Source organism: Gopherus evgoodei, chromosome 12, assembly GCF_007399415.2.
Source record: "Gopherus evgoodei ecotype Sinaloan lineage chromosome 12, rGopEvg1_v1.p, whole genome shotgun sequence".
Classification (NCBI taxonomy): Eukaryota; Metazoa; Chordata; order Testudines; family Testudinidae; genus Gopherus; species Gopherus evgoodei.
The window spans coordinates 4,721,070-4,748,920 of NC_044333.1; the positions used below are offsets into that span (position 1 = coordinate 4,721,070).

A 27,851-nucleotide genomic window follows, 5' to 3' on the forward strand; every position below is an offset into this window, starting at 1 on the left:
CTCTAGCTATTATCTTTGGGAAATAATGGGAGACGGGGGAGATTCCAGAAGACTGGAAAAGGGCAAATATAGTGCCCATCTATAAAAAGGGAAATAAAAACAACCCAGGAAACTACAGACCAGTTAGTTTAACTTCTGTGCCAGGGAAGATAATGGAGCAAGTAATTAAATAAATCATTTGCAAACCCTTGGAAGGTGGTAAGGTGATAGGGAATAGCCAGCATGGATTTGTAAAGAACAAATCGTGTCAAACTAATCTGACAGCATTCTTTGATAGGATAACGAGCCTTGTGGATAAGGGAGAAGTGGTGGATGTGATATACCTAGACTTTAGTAAGGCATTTGATACGGTCTCGCATGATATTCTTATAGATAAACTAGGAAAGTACAATTTAGATGGGGCTACTATAAGGTGGGTGCATAACTGGCTGGATAACCGTACTCAGAGAGTAGTTATTAATAGCTCCCAATCCTGCTGGAAAGGTATAACAAGTGGGGTTCCGCAGGGGTCTGTTTTGGGACTGGTTCTGTTCAATATCTTCATCAACGATTTAGATGTTGGCATAGAAAGTACGCTTATTAAGTTTGCGGACGATACCAAACTAGGAGGGATTGCAACTGCTTTGGAGGACTGGGTCAAAATTCAAAATGATCTGGACAAATTGGAGAAATGGTCTGAGGTAAACAGGATAAAGTTCAATAAAGATAAATGCAAAGTGCTCCACTTAGGAAGGAACAATCAGTTTCACACATACAGAATGGGAAGAGACTGTCTAGGAAGGAGTATGGCAGAAAGATCTAGGGGTCGTAGTGGACCACAAGCTTAATATGAGTCAACAGTGTGATACTGTTGCAAAAAAAGTAAACGTGATTCTGGGATGCATTAACAGGTGTGTTGTAAACAAGACATGAGAAGTCATTCTTCTGCTTTACTCTGCACTGGTTAGGCCTCAACTGGAGTATTGTGTCCAGTTCTGGGCACCGCATTTCAAGAAAGATGTGGAGAAATTGGAGAGGGTCCAGAGAAGAGCAACAAGAATGATTAAAGGTCTTGAGAACATGACATATGAAGGAAGGCTGAAACAATTGGGTTTGTTTAGTTTGGAAAAGAGAAGACAGAGGGGACATGATAACCGTTTTCAGGTATCTAAAAGGGTGTCATCAGGAGGAGGGAGAAAACTTGTTCACCTTAGCCTCCAATGATAGAACAAGAAGCAATGGGTTTAAACTGCAGCAAGGGAGCTTTAGGTTGGACATTAGGAAAAAGTTCCTAACTGTCAGGGTAGTTAAACACTGGAATATACTGCCTAGGGAAGTTGTGGAATCTCCATCTCTGGAGATATTTAAGAGTAGGTTAGATAAATGTCTATTAGGGATGGTCTAGGGACAGTATATGGTCCTGCCATGAGGGCAGGGGACTGGACTCGATGACCTCTTGAAGTCCCTTCCAGTCCTAGAGTCTATGAGTCTATGTGAAAGTCCCCATTTCAGCAGCTGCAGAGAAGGCCTCCTCATATGAATAGAGAAGTCTTGTATTCACAGAGCAGGCAGATTTATGCTCAGCTAAACACTGGAGACACTTTTTTCCTTTTTTATGTAAACCACACAGATTCCAAGCAAGGCTGTATTGCAGCGTCATGTTACACAAGCCTCATAGAAGCCATCAAGGGCTAAATATATCCTGTGAGCATGCTGCTCCAGTGGATCGCTTGGGCTGGCAGAGCAGAAGGATCCTCCACCTTGCTAGGAAAGCTACAGAAATAACTCACAGCTTGTTCAGAACAAAATGTCCCAGCCTCTTAGAGCCTGGAAAATGAACCCCACATACCGGGAGTTCTCTGCTTGGTTCTGCTCCTCAACTTCCAATTCATTAAACAGGGAGCCTTGAGTTGTTTAGGCCATGACTCACATGTGCATATAAAAATCACTAGTCCACTGCCAAGAAATATGACAAAGGTCACCAGCCCCAGAACATCCCTCATCTTTAATGCATAGCTGCTGCCCAAGGAGACTGCTTGCACCAATGGGGAGCAGTGAATGCTGGGTCCTGGAGATTTCAAATGGGTCTCCTCCACGTTGAAGCTGATTGATCACCTGCCCTATGGTACACCCCTGTGGGCTGTTTCTAGCTGGGGATATGCTGGGTATTCTTGATCACCTCTGCTGTATGTCCCTTTATATCTAACTTCCTTTGGGGTTGTCTCCAGTACATGCCTGCTCTTTGTTACACCTGCCATACGTCTCTTCTACTTTGGTATCTAAAGGCAGTTTGGAGAATCAGTTGCAATGTTCTCAGAGGCATGCCTCCAGCAGTCGCACCAATGACTGAAAGTTTCTCTTCCAGGGCCAGTGACTGGAAGAGGTTACAAGCCCTGAAAGCTTTTGTAATGGTCCCAAAACACCTCTAGTCCTGGCAACTGATGAGACTTCCCAGCCTTGAGCCACATCATGCCAGTTACCAGCATGTGATTGATAAAGTTGTGTCAAAATCAAGTTAAAAAAACACTTACCAGCCTGACAGGACTTCACAGATGGGTATCTTGTAACCTGACTGGGCTGGAGGGCAATGCTTTGTATCACTGACATGAAGTAATGGGGTACACAAACACTGATCAAGGAACTGTACATTAAAAGTTGCTTCAGTCTACTGTGCTTTTCTGACACTGGGCCAGGACTGAGAACAACAAGTTGGGGAACTTAGACCTCTATATCCCACTGGGCCCAGGGATGTATCAGGGCTCTTGGGTATGCAGGGCGTTAATGAAAGAGTCAATTTCTCCAAGTTTAGTTTCCTCTCTTCAGTTTTTAGCAGCTGGGTGTTTAATGGGTTACAGTGACCATACAAAAATAGACACACCTCACAAAAGAGATGATTTAAACTAGAGAGGACAGGTGGATGGACACTTACCTTCTCACCCAATCTCTCTCCCTCCCTGAACAATATGGGCTCCACCAAGTATTGGAATTGAATGTGACCCCTTTAGCCCATCTGGACAAAAATAAATCCAGTGCCTGACATTTAAAACTGTAATGGTGCAACCCAGACCCTCACACTAACCCTTAGCAGCCTTGCATGCACACTGAACAGGAGACGTGAACCTGCAGCACCCTATTAGCATCGTCTCTGGGGAGATAAGCAATTGTCCAATGCTGCTTCCAGCTTTTCCAACAGAAAAGCAGAGAGCCATTCAATCATGTAGATATTCTAGTGCAGTGGTCCCCAACCTTTTTCGTCTGGTGGGTGCCAGACGAGGAGCCACAGAACTGTGGCGGTGGACAAGCATCCGCCGAAATGCTGGCGACAAGCGGCAATGTCAATAGGCGTCGTCACCGAAATACCGCCAACAAGCAGCGTCATCCAGAGGCATCACCGCTGAAATGCCACTTATTTCGGCGGCGACACCTCTGGATGACGCTGCTTGTCGGCGGCATTTTGGCAGATGCTCATCTGCCGGTCAGTACACGGGCGCACTTAGACGCCGCAGCGGGTGCCATGTCGCCCACGGGCACCACGTTGGGGACCCCTGCTCTAGTGCTAGCCTCTGTCTACAGGGTTCTCAGACTTCACTGCACCATGACCCCATCTGACAACAAAGTTACTAGATGATCCCAAGGAAGCGGGGAGAGAGCCTGAGCCCCACTGCCCTGGATGGAGGACAGAGGGGGCCACAGCCCAAGCCTCACTGCCCCACGTGGGGGTGGAGCTCAGACTTCAGCCCTGGGTCCCAGCAAGTCTAATGCTGGCCCTGGTAACCCCATTCAAATGGGGTCCCCACCCACAGTTTGATAACCGCTGGGTCTCTATCACTTCTAGAGTCTGCAGACATGTCGACATTTCAGGGGTATCAGACTCAGACTTTAAGGTCAGAAGGGACCATTATAATCATCTAGTCTGACCTCCTGCACAATGCAGGCCATACCATCTCACCCATCCACTTCTATAACAAACCCCTAACCTATGTCTGAGTTATTGAAGTCCTCAAATTGTGGTTTGAAGACTTCAAGCTGCAGAGAATGCTCCAGCAAGCAACCCGGGCCCCATGCTGCAGAGGAAGGTGAAAAACCTCCAGGGCCTCTGCCAATCTGCCCTGGAGGAAAATTCCTTCCCAATCCCAAATATGGCGATCAGTTAAACCCTGAGCATGTGGGCAAGACTCACCAGCCAGACACCCAGGAAAGAATTCTCTGTAGTAACTCAGATCCCTTCCCATCTAACATCCCATCCCAGACTACCGGGCATACTTATCTGCTGATAATTTGGCAATTGATCTTTGATAAATTGCCAGAATTAGGCTATCCCATCATACCATCCCCTTCATAAACTTATCAAGCTTAGTCTTAAAGCCAGATATATGTCTTTTACCGCCTCTACTCCCCTTGGAAGGCTGTTCCAGAACTTCACTCCTCTAATGGTTAGAAACCTTCATCTAATTTCAAGTCTAAACTTCCTAGTGTCCAATTTATATCCATTTGTTCTTGTGTCCACATTGGTATTAAGCTTAAATAATTCCTCTCCCTCCCTAATATTAATCCCTCTGATATATTTATAAAGAGCCATCATATCCCCCCTCAGCCTTCTTTTGATTAGGCTAAACAAGCCAAGCTCTTTGAGTCTCCTTTCATAAGGCAGGTTTTCCATTCCTCAGATCGTCCTAGTAGCCCATCTCTGAACCTGTTCCAGTTTGAATTCATCCTTCTTAAACATGGGAGACCAGAACTGCACACAGTATTCCAGATGAGGTCTCACCAGTGCCTTCTATAACGGTACTGACACCTTCTTATCTTTGCTGGAAATACTTCGCCTGATGCACCCTAAAACTGTATTAGCTTTTTTAATGGCCATATCACATTGGCGGCTCATAGTCATCCTGTGATCAACCAATACTCCAAGGTCCTTCTCCTCCTCTGTTACTTCCAACTGATGTGTCCCCAATTTATAACTAAAATTCTTGTATTCTTCAGTATCAAAGGCAGCTGTCAGATCTACAGAAACAATATGGATATTTGGTCTTCATCCATCATCAAGAGAAGACTGACAACTGAAATGAGAGCTACTTCCATCCACACCATCGAATCCACCACCTCTGGGCCCAGACCCTTAGATCCCTTCCTCTTCCAAAAAAATTATTTGTGCAGCTCCTTCTCTAAATAAGGTACACGACCACAAGGGCTGACTTGGAGTCTGTTTCAAATTCAAGCCACCCATGAATCACGATGCAAGGAAATTAAATACAAATACTCAAACAGTTAAAGTGCTTTAAGAAACAAAACTTTAAGTGGCTGTTCTTCCAACCAATTTCCATGTGCAGTTCTAATTTCCAACTCCTACTGCAGAGAAGTGAGAGCTAGCAAGGTTACTTGCCTTGTAAATATTCTGCTAACATTTTAAACAGCATCCCTAACACCCACCTTGCTACACAAATAAATTTCAAAGCCCTGGTAATTTACATGTTTACCAGATGATTTGGTTTTCCACCTGCCTGAGTCACTTGGCTTTTGAGAACAGGTGACAGAATGAACTCTCCACCTTGTTCAAACAAGCTCAACAACAACAGCACAACTCAACAGATTCACAGGAATGTCCAGGCTCTGCCCAGCTCTCCCAGGCACATGGTGTAACAGCTAAAGTTAACACAGGGACTGCCCAAACCACCAGCAGGTGTCTTCTCCCCGGATAGGGATTTACAGCTGGAAGTACAGGCTTACTGAGGGTATTAAAACTACGTTCAGTAGATGTCTCACAGACTAGTTCTGCTTGGCAGAGGGGAATGGCCTGCATCAGCAAGACCAACAGAGGCTTGGGCTGCAGGATAATACGAACATATGACCACACTGTTAAGCGTTTGATGCTATAAACAAGGAAGAATTCTGGATGCTGTTCATGGACCATAGCAAAGAGGAGGATTCCAGGGGCACTGAGGTCAGTTAGGCCTACATCAGTATGTTCTAGTCCAGAAAAAGGGTAGAGTCTATTCTTCAGCTCCCCTTCTGAAAAGAACTAATGCCTAGAGCTGTGGGTCTCAAAGCATGGCCCCGGACACATGATGCTGGCTGGCTTTTCCTATTTCTGGCTACCAAAGTACATGAAAAGCAGCTAAATATGTATTAAGTATTTCCTAGTGTTACTTTTCCATGGCAGCAATTGCCACATGTCATAAACAGATAGCTACGGGTTAATGTTCTTTTACCTGTAAAGGGGTAACATCAGTAACCTGAAACACCTGATCAGAGGACCAATCAGGAAACAAGATTTTTTCAAATCTGGGTGGAGGGAAGTTTGTGTGTGATTTCTTTGTTCTTTGTCTTGTGTCTGTGCCCTCTCGGCTCTGAGAGTGATTTTTCTATCTCCTGGCTTTCTAATCTTCTGTTTCCAAGTTGTAAGTACAAAGATAGTAAGACAATAGGTTTATACTGTTTTTTTGTATTTACATGTGTGTAGTCGCTGGAGTGTTTTGAATTGTATTCTTTTTGGATAAGGCTGTTTATTCATTTTTTCCCTTTAAGCAATTGACCCTGTATATTGCCACCTTAATACAGAGACTATATATTATGTCCTTTTTCACTCTTTTTATATAAAGCTTTCTTTTTAAGACCTGTTGGAGTTTTTCTTTAGTGGGGACTCCAGGGAACTGAGTCTGCAGCTCACCAGGGAATTGGTGGGAGGAAGAAGTCAAGGGGAAAATCTCTGTGTTAGATTTACTAAGCCTGACTTTGCATACCCTCTGGGTGAGGGGGAGAGATTAGATCTCTCGGTACTTGTGTTTCCAGGACTGGAAGCAGGGAATCTCCTAGGGTTGTCCAGGGAGGGGGGGCCTGGGAGGAAGTAACAAGGGAAGAGAAATGGTTTATTCCCCTTTGTTGTGAGACTCAAGGCATCTGAGTCTGGGGGTCCCCCAGGGAAGGTTTTTGGGGGACCAGAGGGTATCAGGCCCTAAAAAATCCCTGGCTGGTGGCAGCATTATCAGGTCCAAGCTGGTAACTAAGCTTGGAGGTTTTCATGCTAACACCCATATTTTGGAGGCCAAGGTCCAGATCTGGGAAGAAATGTTATGACACCACATTTCTTCAGCCAGCAGAGGGGAGGCAGGGAGCACGATCATAAATTAGGAGGCATGTCACTACAGGGAATCTGAGACCCCTAGACTGAAAGAATGAAGTCCATGAGCACTATGCTGTCCCACAGGGAAGGAGAGGAAAAAAAATCACATTGTAGATGCACCTCAAGTTACCCCAAAAGTGATCCTGCCCATGAACATTCTCAAAGGCCCTGTTCAACGTGTGCCAACAATAACCATGTTGCATAATTTCATCTGTATTACAGCCAAGGAGAAGAGGTCACTGATTTACAGGACAACCTCAGAATGGACTCCAGAAAGGAGTCAAACTACCCTGATGCAAGTCTCAGTCCCAAATGAGGTGGCTTACCCTGCCCTTCTCATCAGTGCCTATACTGTAGAACTCCCCACATCTCCAAAGCTACATGGACATCCCAGAACGTGATCTAGTGGTTAGGGGACAAGGAGTTACAACTGCCAGGTTCCTTGCTTGGCTCTGCCACTGTCTCACTATGTGACTTTGGGAAAAGTCATCAACTCTCCAGGCCTTCATTTCCCTATCTACAAGATGGAGCCATCACAATGTTTGCAGGGATGGAGAGTGAGAGCTGGGTGTGTTTTAGAGGCAGGCTGGCTGGCTTCAAACATTCCCCTACAAAGCCATCTCCTAAGTAGGCTGAGCACCAGCCAACATGCCAATTCGTTTATTCAGACAGAGGAATTTCCCCATTTGCAGAATCTGCTCTCAACTGTTATGTGTTTTCTCTAAAGGCTGGTGTTCTCCAGCACAGGACTATTTTAACGGCTCATTCTGTCCTGTCACAGAGCAATTCCAACAGCCTGCTGGCAAGAGGATGACTTTCAGTTCTCTGATCCAGGCTGACAGATGAGTTATTAGTGCATGCACCAAAGCTCAATGAGTGCATGCTGCTCCCTCCTCCCTTTGCTAGGTCACTAACCAGAAGGCAGGGATAACGACAAGGTAAGTGAGATTAGCACAAGGGGAGGAAGAAGGGGGAGGAAGAGCTCACAGGCACCAAAACACCCAAGCTACACTACATCTCATTCATCAGTTCAACATAAATATATGGTCTACTTAGAAATTCAAACATCTAAAGCAGGGGTCGGTAACCTTTCAGCAGTGCTGTGTCCAGTCTTCATTTATTCACTTTAATTTAAGGTTTCATGTGCCAGTCATATTTTTTAACATTTTTAGAAGGTCTCTTTCTATAAGTCTATAATAGAATCATACAAGATTAGGGTTGAAACGGACCTCAGAAGGTCATCTAGTCCAACCCCCTGCTCAAAGCAGGACCAATCTCCAGACAGATTTTTACCCCAGTTCCCTAAATGGCCCCCTCAAGGATTGAACTCACAATCCTGGATTTAGCAGGACAATGCTCAAACCACTGAGCTATCACTCCCCCCAAAATACACCTCTAACCTGATAATAATGTGACCTGATATAACACAAATTTGGCTATAACACGGTAAAGCAGTGCTCTGGGGGGGCAGGGCTGCGCACTCTGGCGGATCAAAGCACGTTCGATATAACGCGGTTTCACCTATAACGTGGTAAGATTTTTTGGCTTCCAAGGACACTGTTATATAGGGGTAGAGGTGTATATAACGAAACTATTGTTGTATGTAAAGTAAATAAGGTTTTTAAAATGTTTAAGAAACTTCATTTAAAATTAAATTGAAATGCAGAGCCCCTGGGATTGGTGGCCAGGACCTGGGCAATGTGAGTGCCACTGAAAATCAGCTCGTGTGCTGCCTTTGGCACGCATGCCATAGGTTGCCAACCCCTGATCTAAAGAGAAGTGGGGGCCAAAATAATCAAGGAGCTGTAATCAGGGATAGTGTAAAATTCAATTCACTTAGCGTAGTAAGGCAGTGAATCTATATAGCTACCCTTGCCTAGAAGGGTTAATAGCTGTTTGCAATTCCATAGCAGGTAACATAGCAATCAATGATGTAGAAAATGGAAAAAAGGAACTGGATCTGTTGGTACATTTCTAGCAAGTGAAGAGTGAGTAGAAAGAGTCTGGAAGGTCTTACTTAGGCACTGCTGAGTCACTTAGCCCACTGATACTCCGACCTCAGTGGTTCTGGAGCCAAATTAGGGATCAATTTACCAAAAAGAGCCACAGCAGTATGAATTCACTGTTTAATTTACTACAGTGCTATAGATTCAAACACAAAAAATGTTTTCATATCACGTGCTGCAAAGAGCTGCAGGAGATGCATTAAAGAGCCACTTGCCTCTCAACAGCCTCAATCTGAGTATCACTGACTTAGCCCTTTAATTCTCCCCCAACTTATCTTTGATTGTTTTAGACCTATTACCAAAAGTAAACTTCTGAGACCTACATATTTCAGAGCGATGCAACAAAAGCTACGGTCCAAAACTGACTTCCTTAAAAACAGCTACAACCATTTGAGGAGCATTCTATATTTTAAAAATTCACCATTTCAGTCATGAGAAGTTGAAGTAAATAAAAGATGTTATTTCTATAGGCCCCACAATATTTATCAAGGTCTCGTAATGCATTTAGTCTATCAGCCGACAGTTCCAGGGCGCGTGATACTGTGTGTATGTACTGATGTATCCGGGTGTGCAGGACAGAAGAGAATATATCTGAATTTCAACAGTATCCAAAAGATGTAAGAAAAGCAATATTTACCAAATAGAAAACAAGACAAAAGTGAAATGGGCCGATATTTACTTTACATACACACACTTTGCCAGAAAGTAAGGCATGCCAAATTTTAGCTAATAAATCTCAACTAAGTACCCCCACCACCATTCTAGAGATGAGGAAACTGAGGCAGGGCAGTTCAGTGGACTTGCCCAAAGAGCCAGAGGGAGTTAGTATCAAAGCTAGAATAAGAACTTCAGCATTTGGGGCTCCTAGTCCTGAGGTCAGACCATGCCTGCTGCACGCAATGGCCAGCAAAAACACTACATAAGTTACCCTAGAGCAGCGGTCTCACCCTATTTACCACTGTGGGCCGCATGAGCAGTTCTTTGTGTTATGTGGGCCACATCCACACAATATATACTAACCGAATGGCCCTGAGGAGGTCACATGGGCCACAGCTGTGTGCTGATTGGGCCACAAGCAGGCCATGGGTTGAGAACCACTGTCCTAGAGGATGCAATCCTAAGACCCATACTCCAAATTTAATTCTATATGATGTTAGAGACATCAGAACTGCACTATGTACGTCACAGCTTTAAACAGCTGATTATACAAGAGAGATTTGTGGTTTTAGAAAGATCAACAACAGGAGGAGCATACCATCAGCCCTGAGAGAAGGCAGCCCAGCACCAGGACAGCATAGCTTCCCTGGCTGCAAAAAAAAAAGCCTGACTTCTTGCAGAACTGAGCAGCTCCGAGATGAATACAAGGATCATGCAAAAGGCAAATTGTCTCAATTGTCAGTACTATTATGGGTTACTCCTCAAGAATGCTGTTTAACTGGACTATCTGGTGAGCTTGCTAATGCATCCTCAGAACAAATGCAGTGAAACACGTGGAAAGTTACCATGTCCCTTGCAATGCTAAATCCTTCTCTCCCTACAATAAAAAACTAGGTTACAATAGCATTAAGGGATTGGCTTAAACTGATGAGGGCTGAAAATTCAGAGGAAAGTTCAAAATGGCACTGTCACCCACTGGCAACGCACCAAGGCACACAAGGGCAAAGTGACAAGGGAGCAGTTATTCTTCAGCGCAAAGGCATAGTACAAAGAGTGTGTGAGAGAGACAACGTGTTGGTGGGGTGTTTTGTTTTGTTTTTTTGGGGGGAGAGGGAGAGTTCATTCTAAATTCTCCAACTTCTACTGCAAAGTTCTGACTCCAATCTGAACTTTCCCAAAGTTTGGGATGCACTTGTTCATATCTCAGGGGCTGGCTTGGGCATAATTCTAGGATGCACCAAAGAAACATTTTAACAGAAGTGTCTGAGTTGCAATGCACAGGAACATTGCACAGTTATGGAACAGCCTAAATATTTGTGTGTGTGGGGGGAGAGAGAGAGTGTGTGTGTGTGTGTGTGTGTGAGAGAGAGAGAGCGAGCGCGCGAGGGCAAGCGCTTGATATTCAGGAAATGATGCAGTCAAGTGTATGTTTAATTTGCTGCCAGAGTTCCCATGGCTGCATGTAAGGCAGCTATCTGTGCCCACACACTGCTAATTATGGCAACTAGGTGGTTATTTGAGAGGCCAAAACTGCAAAGGTGGGTCAGGGAAACTGCAGACCTATCTGAAAATCAAACCCTAGTGTACAGTCAACTGAAGACTTCAAACCTAGTCAGAGACCCCTGGAACACATTGAGACATTTTAGCTGTTTTGTTTGCCCTATATTAGAAATTAAGTTTACATTTCTTCTGTGCTATAACCACTCACTCCCTATTCATAGGGCCCAGCCTTTTGTCACATTTTAATCTAACAAGTGCCTAGATTTGTGCTGAGTTGGACAATGCTGGTGCTGTTTGGATTAAATCCTCTAGCTCAGAGGATGGGACAAGACTGTGCCTCCCTATTGAGAAAGTGAAGCCTTTTGTTTACAGCTCTCAGTACAAGGGATGTTTGGGGAGGTCGTATTTTAAGTCTAGAGACAAAGTGTTTTAGAAGCAATTTCAGTTTATCCTGCTTAATGACTGAAGTTAACTGAGGCCTGAATATGTCGTCAGAGCACCGTATGAGCATCTTTAAGCAGGATAGGTTGAGGATTCCTCAAACATTGTCAATTGATTCCACACTAGGTGATAACCAAGAGATCAGATTTAAGAATACCACTGTCAAATGTTTCTATCAACAGCTGTGAAGGTCAAGTATAATAAGCTTCTGGTTTTGCTTCCCAGAGGTCCGTGACATTTGGCACTGGGTTCAACACTCCACTGGTTTGCTACCAGGACACAGGGAAGAGCTAGCCCTTGTCCATACTTAATATTTAGATTCACCTGGCTGTGCCACTCCCACCCCTGAGCACCATGGCTATGCAGATCTAAGCCCTGGTGTAGATGTGGTTAGGCTGACAGAAGAATTCTTCCATTGACTTAGCCACTGCCATTCAGAGGTGGATTACTACCTCGATGGAAAGCCCCTTCAGTCGATGTGGGAAGTGTCTACGCTACCGCTGCTACAGCGCTATAGCTATGCCAGGGACTTTCCTTGAATACTTCAAGTCATTGCCCTTGTGCTGACATCCTGTCCTTGTGCTTTCAGTCTGAGGAGGCTTGAGCTGGATCAGCACTTTGACAGCACATCTTCACGGAACACCTAAATTCTACAGAAAGTGGCATCCCGTGCCCCAAATCACTATTGATCCACTGGTTTCAGGGCACTGGGTCATTTTTGATAAGACCCCAAAACCAGGTCCTGACCGTCTCTGGTTTTCAAAGATCTCGGAGCTTTTTGAGAGAGGTAGGAATGCAAATCAGCAGCCTAGGGAAAATCCAATGTATGTAATTATATCTTGTCTGCTTAACTTCATCATCCAGTTTTGAATAAATGTGATGCATTTTTCCTAACTTTCGGTTCTAAAATGTCACATTGTTTAACAGGAGGTTAGACAACCACTTGTTATGGATGGTCTAGGGCTGGTCCTGTCTCAGCACAGGAGGTTGGACTAGCAGACTTCTCAAGGTCCTTTCCAACCCTACATTTCTATAGTGGTGGTGTAAGCTGTTAAACTGCTGATATAATTCACCTTGGATGTGGCAAGAGTAATTCTTGTACACACAGCGGGAATATTCCTGAAATAAAGAGCAATCATCTTGCATCCTTGACTAACTACCTGGGCCATCAATTAATCCATCTCACATTCCAAAGCACTGAGCAAACTTTCAATACTTCCCATGTTTTCTTCTTCATCGACCCCTCCAGTGCAAAGCAGAGTAACCTATGGTACGTACTGGGAATATTCAGCCCTTGACCTCTGCACGGTAACTCACTCGTGCCTAAGATGAGGTAGCCCTAATCTAATGCCAATTAAACTCTTATACTACCACCACCACATGTGTGGGCAGCATTCTGGGATCGGTTTAGAGGAAGGCTGCTACATGCAAGAGAGAGTCATTCAGGGTGACATTTTTAAACAGTGTTAAAATTAATAGGAACTGGGTAACTCCCTTAAGACCTTTGAAAATCCCACCCTAAAGGCTTTAGCCATCTTACCAGGGCTCATACTGAGTATCTCAGTGTGTCTGTATTTCCTGAGCACATGCACTGCAACTTACCTTGTTTTCTAAACATGCCCTACCTGGCTCAGAACAGCACAAGCCAAACTTGGGGCAGCTTGTGATTGAGGAGAAATAAATAAAACTTCTAAAATTAATAAAATCTTCTCTCTGAAAAAATGCAAGTGTTTTAATTACACTGCAAGTATTAAATTTCATTCTTCTGTCCTGATTAATTCAGGCTGTAGAGGCTTCCTTGGAAGATAAAGGACAGAACATGATAGGGTCTGCAGCATAGCATGAATTTCAATACACTAACATGTCTCTGTTCAATCCAAATGGTAACCAGGCAGGGCTAAGAGGTGAACTCACTTTACTTTCAAGGACCTGCATTCAAAGCCCCGTTTGGACTCCAACTGAATTGAGTCTGGTGATGTCACAGTCCCTAGTGGACAGTGGTCCACAAAACAAAATCACCACACACGTCAACATAAAAGGCAGCTTTTGCTGACATCAGCAATGCTGCTTACCCAGTGATGTTCTCTTGTGTTGGCATTAAAGTTTAATAGATAACTGGGAAACAAAACAGCCTGTTTCCGTTTCATTAAGCATGCTTGATGATCAATGATTTCGAATGTGAAAAAAAGAAAAACTAGACAGACTTCTTCAAGCTTATTAAGAGCCATTCTAAAAATTACAGTTAGCACGTTGGCAGTGTGAACATCCATCACTTAGACAACCTGTCTGCAGCCTTCCTGATCTCATTCATGCTGGCTTTGAGTCTAGGTACCATGCAATCAGGAGAACTCAGCAAGAACTGGCAGATAGAAATTGTTTGAATTCACTCGACATATGGTAGACTATCACAGAACCTGTTGTAGACCAGTCATGGTTCTGCCTCTGCCTAGTTACCCCTTCCGCAGGAGAAGAGCTGGTCTCACAAGTGCCCAGAACAAAGAACCCGGCAAAAATCTAGACTATAAATTCACTTTGAGCTTCCATAGTTTGTATTGCCCAACCTCTAGTCTGTTAGGCAGTGGCATTTTATTGGTTCATCCACTGAAACACGTTCTAATGTTTTTTGAAAGCCTCCCTTCACCCAAAGAGATTCTGATCTCAGATATGTTAATGTAAATCCAAAGGAACTACTGATTCCAGTGGAGTTACCTTGAGATTTAAAGCAAGGAAACTGAGTAGGATCTAGCCCAATTCAGAGCACAAGTTTCTCCTGTGTTCTGGGAAGGTAGGTTCTTGTCTTTACAAGGTTCTATGCTGACAACGCTGTATAAATTACGTTTAGATATTCCAAATGATTATAATAGACTAACTTGAGGAAAGCTCTGGAGCACCCCGCTGTACCTCAGTCCATGAGGACAATCCCCAGGAAGCCTTGAAGTGTCAGCTCAGAGAGAGACTGCTTCTCACAGGTGCAACAGAATGGATCACGGAGACCCTCCCATCTATATAACATTATCTCCATCCGATTGAAGGACAAACTCCTGCTGTTCCAACAGGGCCTGTCGTTCACAAAACCAGCATTGACAGTTCCACTGAAAGCAGCTGAATGCCATAAAAAAAAAAAAGATTGTCCTGGACTTTGTCCTCCTCGTTTCCTAGGTCTCATCACCATGTTTAATAGCCCATTCCGGCAGCAGTGAAGATCTGTACAGGGTAGCACTCTGTAAGTGCAGAGATTTCTATTTACAGCAGGGACCCTAGGTTTTCAGCAGTAACTGCTCCAATGCAATGGAGGATAATGGTTAAGAGCGTAAAGATGACCAGGCTCTCCTTCACCGGCAGCATACCCAATAACGCCATCTGTTCAATATTATATGTGCCAGGCAGGGTGGCTTGTAAATTTCCAGAATGGCCACTTCATTTCTAAGGGCAATCATAGCTCACTTGCAAGACTGGAAAAATCAAGAATAGATATTAGATGGGTTTTAAATCACCATTTAGGGAGGAGAGGGGTTTTGATTTAAGTTACAACCCACTCACACAGGGTTAGAGTGAATACCCTAATGTACACCTCATTCCCAGGCACATCTGAGCGGAGTTGGAGTCAAGATGCTCAGAGGAATTTTAATGTCAATCTAAGCTAGCAGGTCTCCAACTGTGGACCCCTGAACACTGGCAAGATGTATGCTGCAGAAGAAACATGACAGGGCATACCACAGATCTGAAGAGCTGCCTGGGAAAGCAGCTGCTGCTCCCACGAGCCTAGCTGATTCTAGGTTAGTACATCACTCCTGCTATCAGAACAGGAGAACAGTTGCCTCCACGAAGTGCTTGAAGAGCCATAGGCAAGGAAGAGCATTCAGAGCATGCTGTAGCAGCATGTGGGGAGTAGAGGAACGGAAACACCTGTCTGCAGGAGTAAGGATGAACAGACCAGATCAGGAGGGAAGCTAGAAGTTACAACAACTTAGTAGGGGGCAGCTGGTACTTTTGACACTGGGGGAGGTAGTTGGGGGTTGAGGGCTAAACACAATAGCGAGCTGTTTCTGCCAAATGATCTGACAGACTGATGTCCCAGTTCTGATTCTCCTCAAACTGATATCACTCCTGGGGATTTATCTCAGCTGGCGCATGACATTCGCTGCCCCTTTGGGGAAGCAAACGTTATTGATTGAGGGTAGAGTTTATTACTCCAGGGCAGATTGAGCCTAACTGATGACAAAGAGTGAAAGGCACAGATGCCACAGAACCAAAGCTCTATTAAAGCCAGAGAGTTTTCAGGCAGGCTGCTGTTACAGTCGCTGCGTGGCCAAAGTGACATACTATATGTAGTCTTTGAGACCAAAATGTCTGGTTTAAGAGCACTATTTTAAAGTGCTCTAAAATCCAGTCTCAAATTTTATAAGTACTGTCAATGAAATTAGCACTGATGAAATAGAGGGAATAAGAAGGACTCTACAGAGAGCAGTTAGGATAATGGAATCATGCTCCTTGACTGTTCCCTGAACAATACTCCTGGGGGAAGTCTGCGACACTACACAATGCAGAATTTTGCAGAAATTTAACGTTGTGCATGCAGAATGTTCTTTCCCTCACAGAAAGAGGCTGCAGAGCTGCTAGTCACCACTAGTGGCTGCTGGGGGAGGGAGAGGGAGCTAGAGAGTTCCTAGCAGCTGCAGTTCCCAGCATGCCCTGAGGAAAGGAGAAAGTGTCACACAGTAAACTCCATGCAAGCCTGGGACTGACCATCAGGCTGTTTCTCTCTCTGAATCTTTGGGCTCTGGCATGGGAGGGGGTGTGAGTGTCTGGCCCCACAGCTGGGCTCTGGAGGACATGGGGAACAGGGCAGAGAAACAGGAATTGGGTTGTCATAGAGGTTTCTTTAACTCTCTACTCCTGGGGGAATTTTTGTGTGTGTCTGTATTGTTGCAGACATACCTGCTGACAGGTATTTTGAAATAAATTACCAAAATAATCAAAACTAGTTCTATTTTGACAAAATTTGCAGAATTTTAAAATATTGTACACAGAATTTTATATTTTTTGGCACAGAATGTCCCCCGGCGTAGAACAACAGGAGTGAGTTTGATCAAAGGAATGCAAGTCACTAAGACATCTGGCCAAGGGGTTCCTGACACACAGCTGCCCTAATGCGAGCAGCTCAAAACGTTTTCAGACTTTTTCAATATAGAATGAGGGTATATGGGGGAGGGAGAGCTGGAGCAGGACAGGGGGTGAGGGCTCTGCCCCTTTGCCAATCTTCACCCTTTGGGGCTGGATTCTGGCTCAGCTACTGAGGTGCCAGTACACCCCAAAAGATGACAACCCTTTATCATCCAAACAATGTGTTTTTGTACAAAGTTCAATGACTAGAGCTTTGATAAAGAACTATGTTTCCAGAAGTGCATTTTTCTACAATCCCTCAATGAATGAAGGATCATTTTCCAAGGGACCTTTGCTCTCTGGGAACTCAGAAGTGTTGCCAGCAGAACCATATGGGTTACACTCACACCTTCCCCTAAGTATGTCACTGGAGGGGAAATGGAGCCATCTGTGCCCTTACACCCCTAATTCCTCCCTGGGCTGCTCCATCAGCCCAGCTCAGGGGCTCCCCTTCCCTTCACCGCTCCCTGATCCAGCAGGGGAAGGAACCCAGACCTTCCCCTCCTCCATGTTGCTTCCAAGCAGTGGGGAAGACCAACCACACACTCCCCTGCACACTCACCCCAATGCTTCTAGGGGGAAAGGAGAGGTCAGAGCAGTGCAGGAGAGTGTGGAGCAGGAAGGAAGGGGTCAAAGCTGTGCAGTGGGAAATGTAGGGGGCTTCAGCTCTGCCTCCCAAACCTCTCCATATCCATAACCCCCATTTCTTTGCTCCCCTTCAATACATGCCCCACAGTGCTGAGTCCAAGATGGAGAGCTGGGAATGTGCATGTTCAGTGCATAGCGCAGACAGCGCTGAGAGGAGGCAGGGAGCTGGGAACATGCTAGCTTGGTGCATGGCACAGGTCCACAAGGGCTGAAGCTGCAGAAGGGAGGAAATGAGAACTGTGATGGGGCAAGGCCAGATGGCTACAGTAAAGTACTGAGAAACAGGTATGTTAGCCCCAGGCTAAACAAATCCCTAGTACCTTGGTAACCAAATGGCAGTTGCTCCAGGTTAATCAAGGCACCTGGGGCCAATTAAGATCTTTCTAGAAGACAGCAGAGAGAGCTACTTTAATTAGAACACCTGCAGCCAATCAAGGCAGGCTAATCAGGGCACCTGGGTTTAAACAGGAGCTCACTCAGTCAGGCAGGGGGGAGCCAGAGGAGAAGGAGCGTGTGTGAGGAGCTGGGAGCAAGAAGGCAAGGAGCTGAGAGTGAGAGAGTGTACTGCTGGAGGATTGAGGACAAGAGCTATCAGACACCAGGAGGAAGGTCCTGTGGTGAGGATAAAGGAGGAGGAGGAGGCCATGGGGAAGTAGCCCAGGGAGTTGTAGCTGTCATGCAGCTGGTACAGGAGGCACTATAGACAGCTGCGATCCACAGGGCCCTGGGCTGGAACCCGGAGTAGAGGGCAGGCCTGGGTTCCCCCCAAACCTCCCAACTCCTGATCAGACACAGGAGGAGCTGACCCAGACTGTGGGTTCCACAAGAGGGGAAGATCACTGAGGTGAGCAAATCCGCCAATAAGCGCAGGACCCACTAAGGTAGAGGAGGAACTTTGTCACAGAACCTGCACTGAGATGAATGACGCAGTTCACAGTGCCATTGTTTCAGGCTGTATTATCTCCATGGGGTGTTCTCATTCAGCTAAGAACCTCTAATTGAGATGAATGGGCCACTTCACACCTGCGGCTCCTATGGTGCAAGTGGATGTGAAAAGCCCCCTCTCTACACTAGACCTGAACGTGGGGCGTCTCCACTTTCCTGCCGCCAGCTGGTGCGTGAATTCTTTACAGCCCCTCCTACCTGTCCCGGATTACTGGAAGCATGGAGGAAGATGGAGCTGAGAGCAGCATGGGTGTGATGGATGGACTGGTGGAGCCATTTCGGACGGGGTGGAGGGAACAGTTGGGGGAACCTGGGGAGTCTGAGAAGCAAGAGGGAATGTGGAGGGTTTTGGAGCAGAACAGGGAAGAATGGGGTGGAAAGGAGGGGGATCAGACCTGAGAAATGCAGGGCATGTTCATAGACTCAGTTTAAGGCCAGAAGGGACCACTGGATCATCTAGTCCAACTTCCTGTATAACACAGGCCATGAAATTTCATTCAGCTGGCACTGTATGGAGCCCAGTAACTTTGTCTAAAGCAGATCCTCCTGAAAGGCATCTGGTCTGGATCTGAAAACATCAAGAAGTAGAGAATCCACAACGTCCCTTGACAATTTGTTCCAGGGGTTAACCACTGTCAAAATCTGTGCCTCATTTCTAATTCAGATTTGTTTGGCTTCAGCTTCCAGCCACTGGTTCCTGTTACATTTTTCTCCACTAGATCAGAGAGTCCTTGAGTAGCCGGTATGTTCTCCTGGGGAGGTATTTATACACTGTAATCAACTCATATCTCAATCTTCTTCTGGGCAACTAAACACACTGAGCTTTTGTAGTCTCTCAACGTGAGGCCTCTTTTCCAGCCCTTGAATTGTCTTTGTGCCTCTTTCCTGCACACTCTCTCTCCCATTTTTTCTCACCCTTTTGAATATGTGGACACCAGAACTGGAGGCAGTATTCCAGTCCCGGTCTCACCAATGCTCTGTGTCGGGATGGCCAAACCGCAGCTCATTTACAGTTAAAAGTGCAGCTCCTGGAGCCCCACCCCCATTCTCTGCCTACGAGACTGTTTGGGGGAGCTCAGAGCTTCTGCCCTGAGGTGTGGCGGTGTGGCTAGGGGCTTCCGCCCAGTAGGGAGGGAGGTCTTAGGGCTTCAGCTCAACGGGAGGCATCTGCCAGGTCTCAGTGGGGCTGAAGCCCCGACAGTCACACCCTATGGGGCAGAAGCCCTTAGCCCCATCACAGGGCTGAAGCCCCAATGCCTAGCAGGTACGCCCTGGCTCTCGAACTTCTGAAGACTGTCATATGCGGCTCGGAGAGTCAGTAAATTTGGCCGCCCCTTCCCTATACAGAGGTAAAGTCACCTTCCTGCTCCTCCTTACTACTCCCTGTTTATACTGCCAAGAATCATATTAGCCCTTTTTGCCACTGCACTAGGAGCTCGCGTTCAGCTGCCTGTCCACTAAGACCCCCAAATCCTTTTCAGAGTCACCGCTTTCCAGGATACAGGCCTCCATTCTGGGTCTGGCCCACACCAGAGGTATAATTTTGCCTTAGACTGTATTAAAATTTTTTTTTGTTTTAGTGGGCTCAGCTTACCAAGAAATCCAGATTGCTCTGTATGAGTGACCTGTCCTCATCATTATTTAATCACAGGACCAAGTTTTAGGTCCTCTGCAAATTTTATCAGCAGTAATTTTATATGTACTTCCAGGTGATTGATGAAAATATTAATTAGCATTGGGCCTAGTACTGATCCCTGTGGAACCCCACTAGAAACACCTCTATCGTATGATTCCCCATCGACATCTATTTCTATTGGACCTTTATTATATAGTTAAATGAGTGCAACTCCTACTAGAGATGGAGTTATATTAGCATAAAGATACTTATAAATCAGTACAGCTTATTTCTGTGAATTCACACACAGCAAAGTGTGCATGAGGAGGGTCCCCTCACCAGCAAGGGCGTTCACTTTTTGCCCACTGCCAGCGTATTCTTTTCAAATCTTTTCATCCATACCCATGCTTTCATCTCCAAGTTACAGAGCAAGCGACATCTTAGTTCAAAAAGAAATGAGTAAATAGTGTCTGCCTTTCTCTGCACAAGCTCCTTCCAGCCTAACTTCCAAGAAACAAAGTATTTAACGTTACTAATAAACGGTTTCCAATGAAATTAACAGGCATCAAGCTTAAAACAAACATAAGAAAGTACTGCTTCACACAGTTCCATAGTGAGCCTGTGGAACTTGATGTCAGGGGATGTTTGAAGACCAAAATATAACAAGCTTAAAACAAGAATTAACTAAATTCAGGGAGGATAGATCTATCAATGGCTATTAGCCAAGATTGTCAGGGACACAACCTCATACTCTAGGTGTCCCAAAATCTCTGACTGTCAGATGCCAGGACTCGATGACAGGAGACATGTCACTCGATAAATTGCCCCATTCTGTTCATTCCCTCTGAAGCACCTGGCACCAGCCACTGTCAGACGAGAGATAATTGGTCTGACTCAGTATGGCCATTCTTATGTTCTTAATTTCATGTGCCAAGAAATATCAAAATGCAGCAGCATCCAGGTTCATATAGAACATGGAGGAGAGCGGGCTGCTGCGCAGTAAGTAGCATCTCAGATAACATCCTGGAAAGCATAACATCTGCCTGCATGCGCTATCCTGTGCACAAAGCCCACCACCATGCACATCAGGTTTTTAAATCACAGCTTCTGCTCCAGCCTTTTTGGCTCAAGGAGGGATTATTTACATTAGTGTAATAGGTAGCTCTCCTGGACTCAACAGCCGTCAGGCTGGCACAAAACATCTTCCCGAGAACAAACAGCTGCCACTGCGCTCTGTGCAAAGGCATTCCTGTCATCTCAGTATCATGCTGCATCCTTTGCTGACACGAGACCGAGGAGGCTGTTTATGTAACTCTCTATCCTGGCAGGTTACACAGAGCATTCCCGGTGACTACGTGCAGCTGGAGCAGAGTCTGTTCTTACCCACTATGATACAAGCCATTGCTCTAGGTCAACCTTTAAAGAGATCTCCACTGTACTTGAGCATGGCATGAGCAGTCTCTGACTTGTAATTAACTCTACAGTTGGTGAGTGTTTTTAAATAACCACTTTGTCCTTCTCTAGTAGCTTTCATCTAGAGTGCTCACTGCAGTTGACAAATGTAATGTAACCTCACAACCTCCTGGGAGGTTACAGAGGAGACCACAGGCAGAGAGGTGAAGAGACTTCCCCAAGGCCCCACCTAGCCTGTGATTATTCTGGGAGCAGAACCCAGGACTCCTCTCTCTTGAGGCCTGTGTCTTACCCACATGCCGTTTTGAGAACAGAAGTGACACCCAGAGGGTTTACATATGTTGACTGGGCCCATTTTCAGACAAGCAACACAAAGACCTCAACAGTAAGCCAGCAGAAAAAAGATGCCAAACAGCTACCACTGGAACAGAATCAAACCAATCAAGTGTCTTTTGGTGCTAGAATGGAAACAGTAGCTCACGGAGATGCATGACTTCATCATTGCTGCCAGGCAAAGAGGACAGAAAGTTGCTCAGACTATGCAATCAGCTGGCAGACAAAGAGAAGGGAGGTGGAGGAGGGGAAAGAGTCCCTGGCACTTACAAGAACATTTTTACAACTGAGAAGCCAAAATGAAGTCCTCTTTCTCCTGGAAATGTCAGCAACGAGTAGGTGGAAGTGTTTCACAGAATGATACACAAACTCTCTTGCCTTGACAGGCTACAAGAATCTCTGGATTCCAAGTCATACACCACAGAGAACAACGTTATTTGAACATGTAAGCAGAGTCAGGATGAGCTCTACCCTGACATCTGGTGGAAAGAATTTCAGAGAGTGTATTTGCATAGGCACGCCTACCCCATCCCGTGCTGCCGAGCTGTGGGACTGCTTTGTGACAGAAATGACTCAACCTCAGTTGAGTGGTACTTGCTAGACAAGGGACATGGGTTCCAATACCCAGTGAATTGAGAGAGGCTGGGGACAGGTATCTGTGCTTGGTGGTGCAGTCTCCTTGTGGAGCCAGAAGCACCAGTTCCACCCCCTCCTCTCTCCACTGTGGAATGTCAGAGTTGATTTTTTTATTCCCTCAAGAATCTAAATACAGGTTACTGAGTTGAACTCACTTTGGGCTAATGGTGCACTAGCACTGGGGCTCCCCTACTAAGAGCTGAGATCACTAAGCGTTGAAATCACTAAAGAGCTGAAATTACTGAGCTGAGAGCACTGTGCTAACTAGTGGGGGAGCCTGAAGATATATTGTGGAACAGAGCAGCTGGCGGAGTGGAGCAGTTGTGGGGATGGCTGGAGTGGATCACGGGACAGCTGGTGGCAGCGGAGCGGCTGGCAGAGCGGAGTAGCTGTGGGACGGGTGGAGTGGCTCACAGAGCGAGCGGAGCCGAGCAGTTTGCAGGGAGAACTGGAGCAGCTCATGGAGCAGAGCAGCTGGTGGAGTGGAGCAGTTTCTGAGGACGGCTGGAGGAGCAGAGTGGAGCGGCTGGTAAAGCGGAGCAGTTCGTGGAGAAGGCGGAAGCAGAACCCACGGAGAGGCAGGGCAGTTGGCCCCGGACCACGTAAGGTGCCCCTTTCTACCCAGGCTGGGGGGGAGGGACCTCTACAGATAAACTCTCGAACTCTGGGATGGCATTGACCAGAGACTTTTGGGTTGTTGGACTTTGGGGTGATTGGACTTAAAACCCTAAGGGGAAGAAGGACAGTGCCAAACGTACTTGGAGGTGGGTTTTTGTTTATGGTTTGCGTTAATCCCGTTTGTGGTGTTTCTCCAATGGGATGCCGCGTTGATTCCTTCCTTTATTAAAAAGATTTTGCTAAACTCAGACTCCGTGCTTGCGAGAGGGGAAGTATTGCCTCCTAGAGGCGCCCAGGGGGGTGTGGTATGTGAGTGTCCCAGGTCACTGGGTGGGGGCTCGAGCCGGTTATGCATTGTGTTACTGAAATGGAACCCCTGGATACTGAACCCGGCCCTTGTTGCTGCCAACTCAGCGGGGCAGAAGGGTTACAAACACAATGCAGTGAGCCAGCATGCAGCAAAGAAATTGACTACGGCATCTTCTAAGTTTCTTTATACAAAGGTACCCTACCCCTGACAACATGCAACACCCAGGACAGACTCCGTATGCCGTTCACAGAAAAAGTCTCACAAGTAAGCACAGTCTTGTCATGGTATAAATCCCCGCTCTGAACCTTAGAGTCCAAAAGATGGGATACCAGCATGAATTCCTCTAAGCTTAATTACCAGCTTAGATCCTGTAGTGCTGCCACCAACCAGGACTTGGAGTGCCTGGTACACTCTGGTTCCCCCAAAACCTTCCCTGGGGACCCTAAGACCCAGACCCCTGGATCTTAACACAAGGAAAGTAAACCCTTTCCCCCACCGTTGCCTCTCCCAGGCTTTCCCACCCTGGGTTACCCTGGAAGATCACTGTGATTTAACTCCTTGAATCTTAAAACAAAGGGGAATGCACCTTCCCCCCTCCTCTTTTCCCCTCCCCAAGAGGTAACACAGATTCAAGCTCTGTGAATCTAAAACAGAGGAAATTCCACCTTTCCCCCTCCCTTCTCTCTCCCTGTCTCCCACCAATTCCTGGGTGAGTACAGACTCAATTCCCTTGAGCCTCAACAAGGGGAAAAAAATCCATCAGGTCTTAAAAAAGAAAAGTTTTTAATAAAAGAAAGAAAAAAGTAAAAGTTGTCTCTGTAATTTAGATGGTAAATGTTACAGGGTCTTTCAGCTTATAGACACTAGAGAGAAACCTTCCCCCCAGCACAAATACAAATTCCTTCCAGCAAAATACATATTTGCAAATAAAGAAAACAATCAAAAAGGCTAAACCGCCTTCTACTGGTACTTACTATTTGAATAGAAAATTAGAGAGCCTGTAGGTATGTCTGGTCACTCTCAGAACCCAGAGAGAGACAAACACACACAAAACAAAGACTTCCCTCCACCAAGATTTGAAAGTATCTTGTCTCCTGATTGGTCCTCTGGTCAGGTGTTCCAGGTTCACTGTTTGTAACCCTTTACAGGTAAAAGAGACATTAACCCTTAACTATCTGTTTATGACAAGTCTGTTCTGCTCGCCCTCGACATTTGACATTGAGCCCTCTTTCTCAATAGCTTAGTGTGCAGCCCACCCCTGAATATGATTTATATCGGCAACTACAACTAAGGTCCTCCTACCTGTAAGTCACTGGATGCAGAGTGCCTTTCTAAACCACAAGTTTAATGTGTCAGGAAACCATTACGATTTGATAATACCCCAACAGTATTAGAACATGATCCAGTCTTCTCTGTGTAGATACTACCAAGCCACATTATAAGCTTCTTAACAAGCAATGTTACAATTCTTTCAAGAGGGTAACATGATTCAAAAAGTGGTTACAAAACAGGTTAGTTTCATCTGCATACACAAGGCCAAACTGCATTCTAGCATGGTCAGGTCACTGTTGTGTTAGAACAGTCCTCTGACACAGCAGGTTTAAAACAATGTAGGAAAGATAACCTAAGCTATAATCGCATCCTTAAAAAAAAAAAAAAAAAACAACACAGAGGACAGGAGTTCTGCCAGTTGTCTAATAGCAGAGAGTTCTGATTCTACACAACCACCTAAGTCTCATCAAAATAAATAATTACACTCTGCACTTGCATGGTGTCTTTTCGCTGAAGATCTAAAAGTACTTTATCAAATATTAAGCCAGCTTCACACCAAGCCCACACAGTAATAGACAACAACTCAGTTTATCCTTACAGAAGGATAAACTGAGACACGGCATCTTGCCCTTGGTCATACAAGTCAGTTGCAAAGCTCAGTACAGAACCCTGAAATCCTGGCTTCCAGGCTCTGTTAAACACGCATTTCCTGAAGAGGATAGGTCACAGCTGACAAACACAATATATATGCAAATATAAAGCCATTATTGGGAGCAAAGCATTCCAGAAGGAGCATGTCCAGTGATATGACCAGAGGACTGCTGCCAAGCTACCTAAATTCTACACCCTGCACTGCCAATGACTTGCTACATAACCTGAAGTAAAATCATGGGGTTTTGAGTGGCCTCAATTTACCCATCTCTAAAGTTAATGCTTTGTGCTTATGTAACTTTTAGAGAGGGAGAGAAGAATTAAGTCAATTATATTGAAAGTTAAAACTGCAGAAGCTGTGTGTAGTACATACAAGGGTGGTATACATGCATGGAATGTAGTATCATCCGAGCTAGAGGGAATTTGATGAATGTTGAAGGTTTATCTGATGGGGAAGGCCTGGCATCTTTTATACTGCTAGTTAAAATCCAAAATCCCCACTTCTCATTGAGCAGGAGTTAAATGTGGCCCACTATAAAACAACAGAAGGGCTCCCCCTGCAGGGTCTGCAATAGTGGTTACACCCTAATCCAAGAGTTGACCTCATCAGTGCTGCAGGTTCAGAAAACAAGGAAGTAAACTAGCTTTGGCTGCATTTGAAACAATGAGGAAAATCCTTCCTTTGACAAAGGGAAGGATGCCAGTGAAGGAGGGAGTGTCCTAATCTGCTCAGGGCAAAGGAGGGCAGGAAACCCTTCTAGCAATAGTTAAACTTGCCCTATGTTTTTACTGCAGTGAGACCTGACGAGCCTTCTGGGTGAAGAAAGTCAAATGTATGCTATTGTTGGAACCGCTCCTGCAGCTGGGAGCTAGATTCAGGTAAGAAAGCCTGGTAGTACATTCAGTTGCTAGCAAACAAGATTGTTCAGCTTGTTACCAAAATATTCAAATAGTCTCCAGCGTCTAGCCAGGATCACAAAAGTAGTCATACAGGATTAACTACATATTGCATTGACTAAATCACATCACATAAAATATCCAATCGCTTCAGTTTCTAGTCATCGGGGAAGATTTTGCCCAACCACAGGACTGAGTTGAGTCTAATCCCTTGCTCTTATACTTTAATCACTAGCATAGCTATTAATTATGGGGTTGCTAAACCAGGTGTGGTGACCCAGTCACAACTCAGCTGTCCCTGACCCAGTTAAAAGTTGTAGTGCAGGCAGGCCCTGAACAGGGCCATTTTTGGACATTTTCAATAGCTCCTTTATGGCGGGCAGGGTACAAGCTGTCTAAGGCAGCATCTCTCCAGCCTCTGCTTGATGCTCTGAGGCTACGTCTACACTACAGCATAAAATCGAAATTACTAAAACCGGTTTTATAAAACCGATATTATAAAATCTATTTTATGCGTCCCCACTAGGGCACATTAATTCGGTGGTGTGCGTCCATGGTCCTAGGCTACCATCGATTTCCGGAGCGGTGCACTCTGGATAGCTACACTAAAGGAATGAGACCAATAACTTCGATTTCCGTCCACACTAACCCTAAATCGATATAGTAATATCGATTTTAGGGTTACTCCTCTCGTTGGGGAGGAGTACAGAAATCGATTTTAAGAGCCCTTAAAATCGATTTAAAGTGCCTTGTGTGGACGGGTACAGAGTTAAATCGATTTAACGCTGTTTAAATCGATTTAACTGTGTAATGTGGACCAGGCCTGAGAGAGACGGGGGGGGGTAAATATCTTTTATTGGACCAACTTCTGTTGGTGAGAGAAATGCTTTTGAGCTACACAGAGCTCCTTTTCACTTCTAAGTCACTGGAAAGCCTGTCACTCTCACCAACAGAAGTTGGTCCAATAAAAGATATTACCTCTCCCACCTTGTCTCATATCCTGGGACCAACCCTGCTACACCACCATTGCTATATCTCGGGTCAGTTATCACCCTTCCTGATCTCTTACCACTGAGTACGATTGTTCAGAAGACTGTAGTGAGAACTTATCTGGCTGTCCTAGATTCCTTTGACCCTTGTTAATCTGAGATCAGACCAGCGTATGGTATGGAAACAGCATTTCTCCTCATGACAATGGATGAAAACCAGGCATGTAGCCTGACTGTCAAATTGCCCTTCACACCATGATGTGCTGGTGGCCTGCCAACAAACCTCACCTGGCTTGAACAAAGTCACGCAAGCAGCACCTTTCCTCTAGTCCCCAGAGTCCCAGACAACTCCTGTGTCCCATGGGCTCTCAAATGGGTTGGACAGGGTTTCACCTTGCCAGCTTCTCTCACTCAACTTGTAGAGAAGGCTGTTAGGAGTGCTCTGTTATGGTGCTTTTGGTATACTGACATGCACCCAGTTCTCTGTCTCCATGTTATGCACCTATCTAAAGTACTTACGGCCCTCCTCAGCAGGGCATCTTTAACATATTTATCCTCACAACACCCTGTGACAAAGGGAAGTATTGCTGTCTCCATTGTATAGGTGGGGAACTGAGGCAGGGAGACTAAGTGACTAGCCTGAGGTCCCTCAGAGAAT

At 45.5% G+C, this 27,851-nt stretch overlaps 1 protein-coding gene across 3 annotated transcripts in view; it reads right to left on the reverse strand.

Annotated features, from left to right (window-relative positions):
- The window catches only part of RANBP10 (RAN binding protein 10), a 164,328-nt gene that overhangs the window by 64,911 nt on the left and 71,566 nt on the right, over positions 1-27,851 (reverse strand). The gene's annotated exons all lie outside the window — the stretch shown is intronic.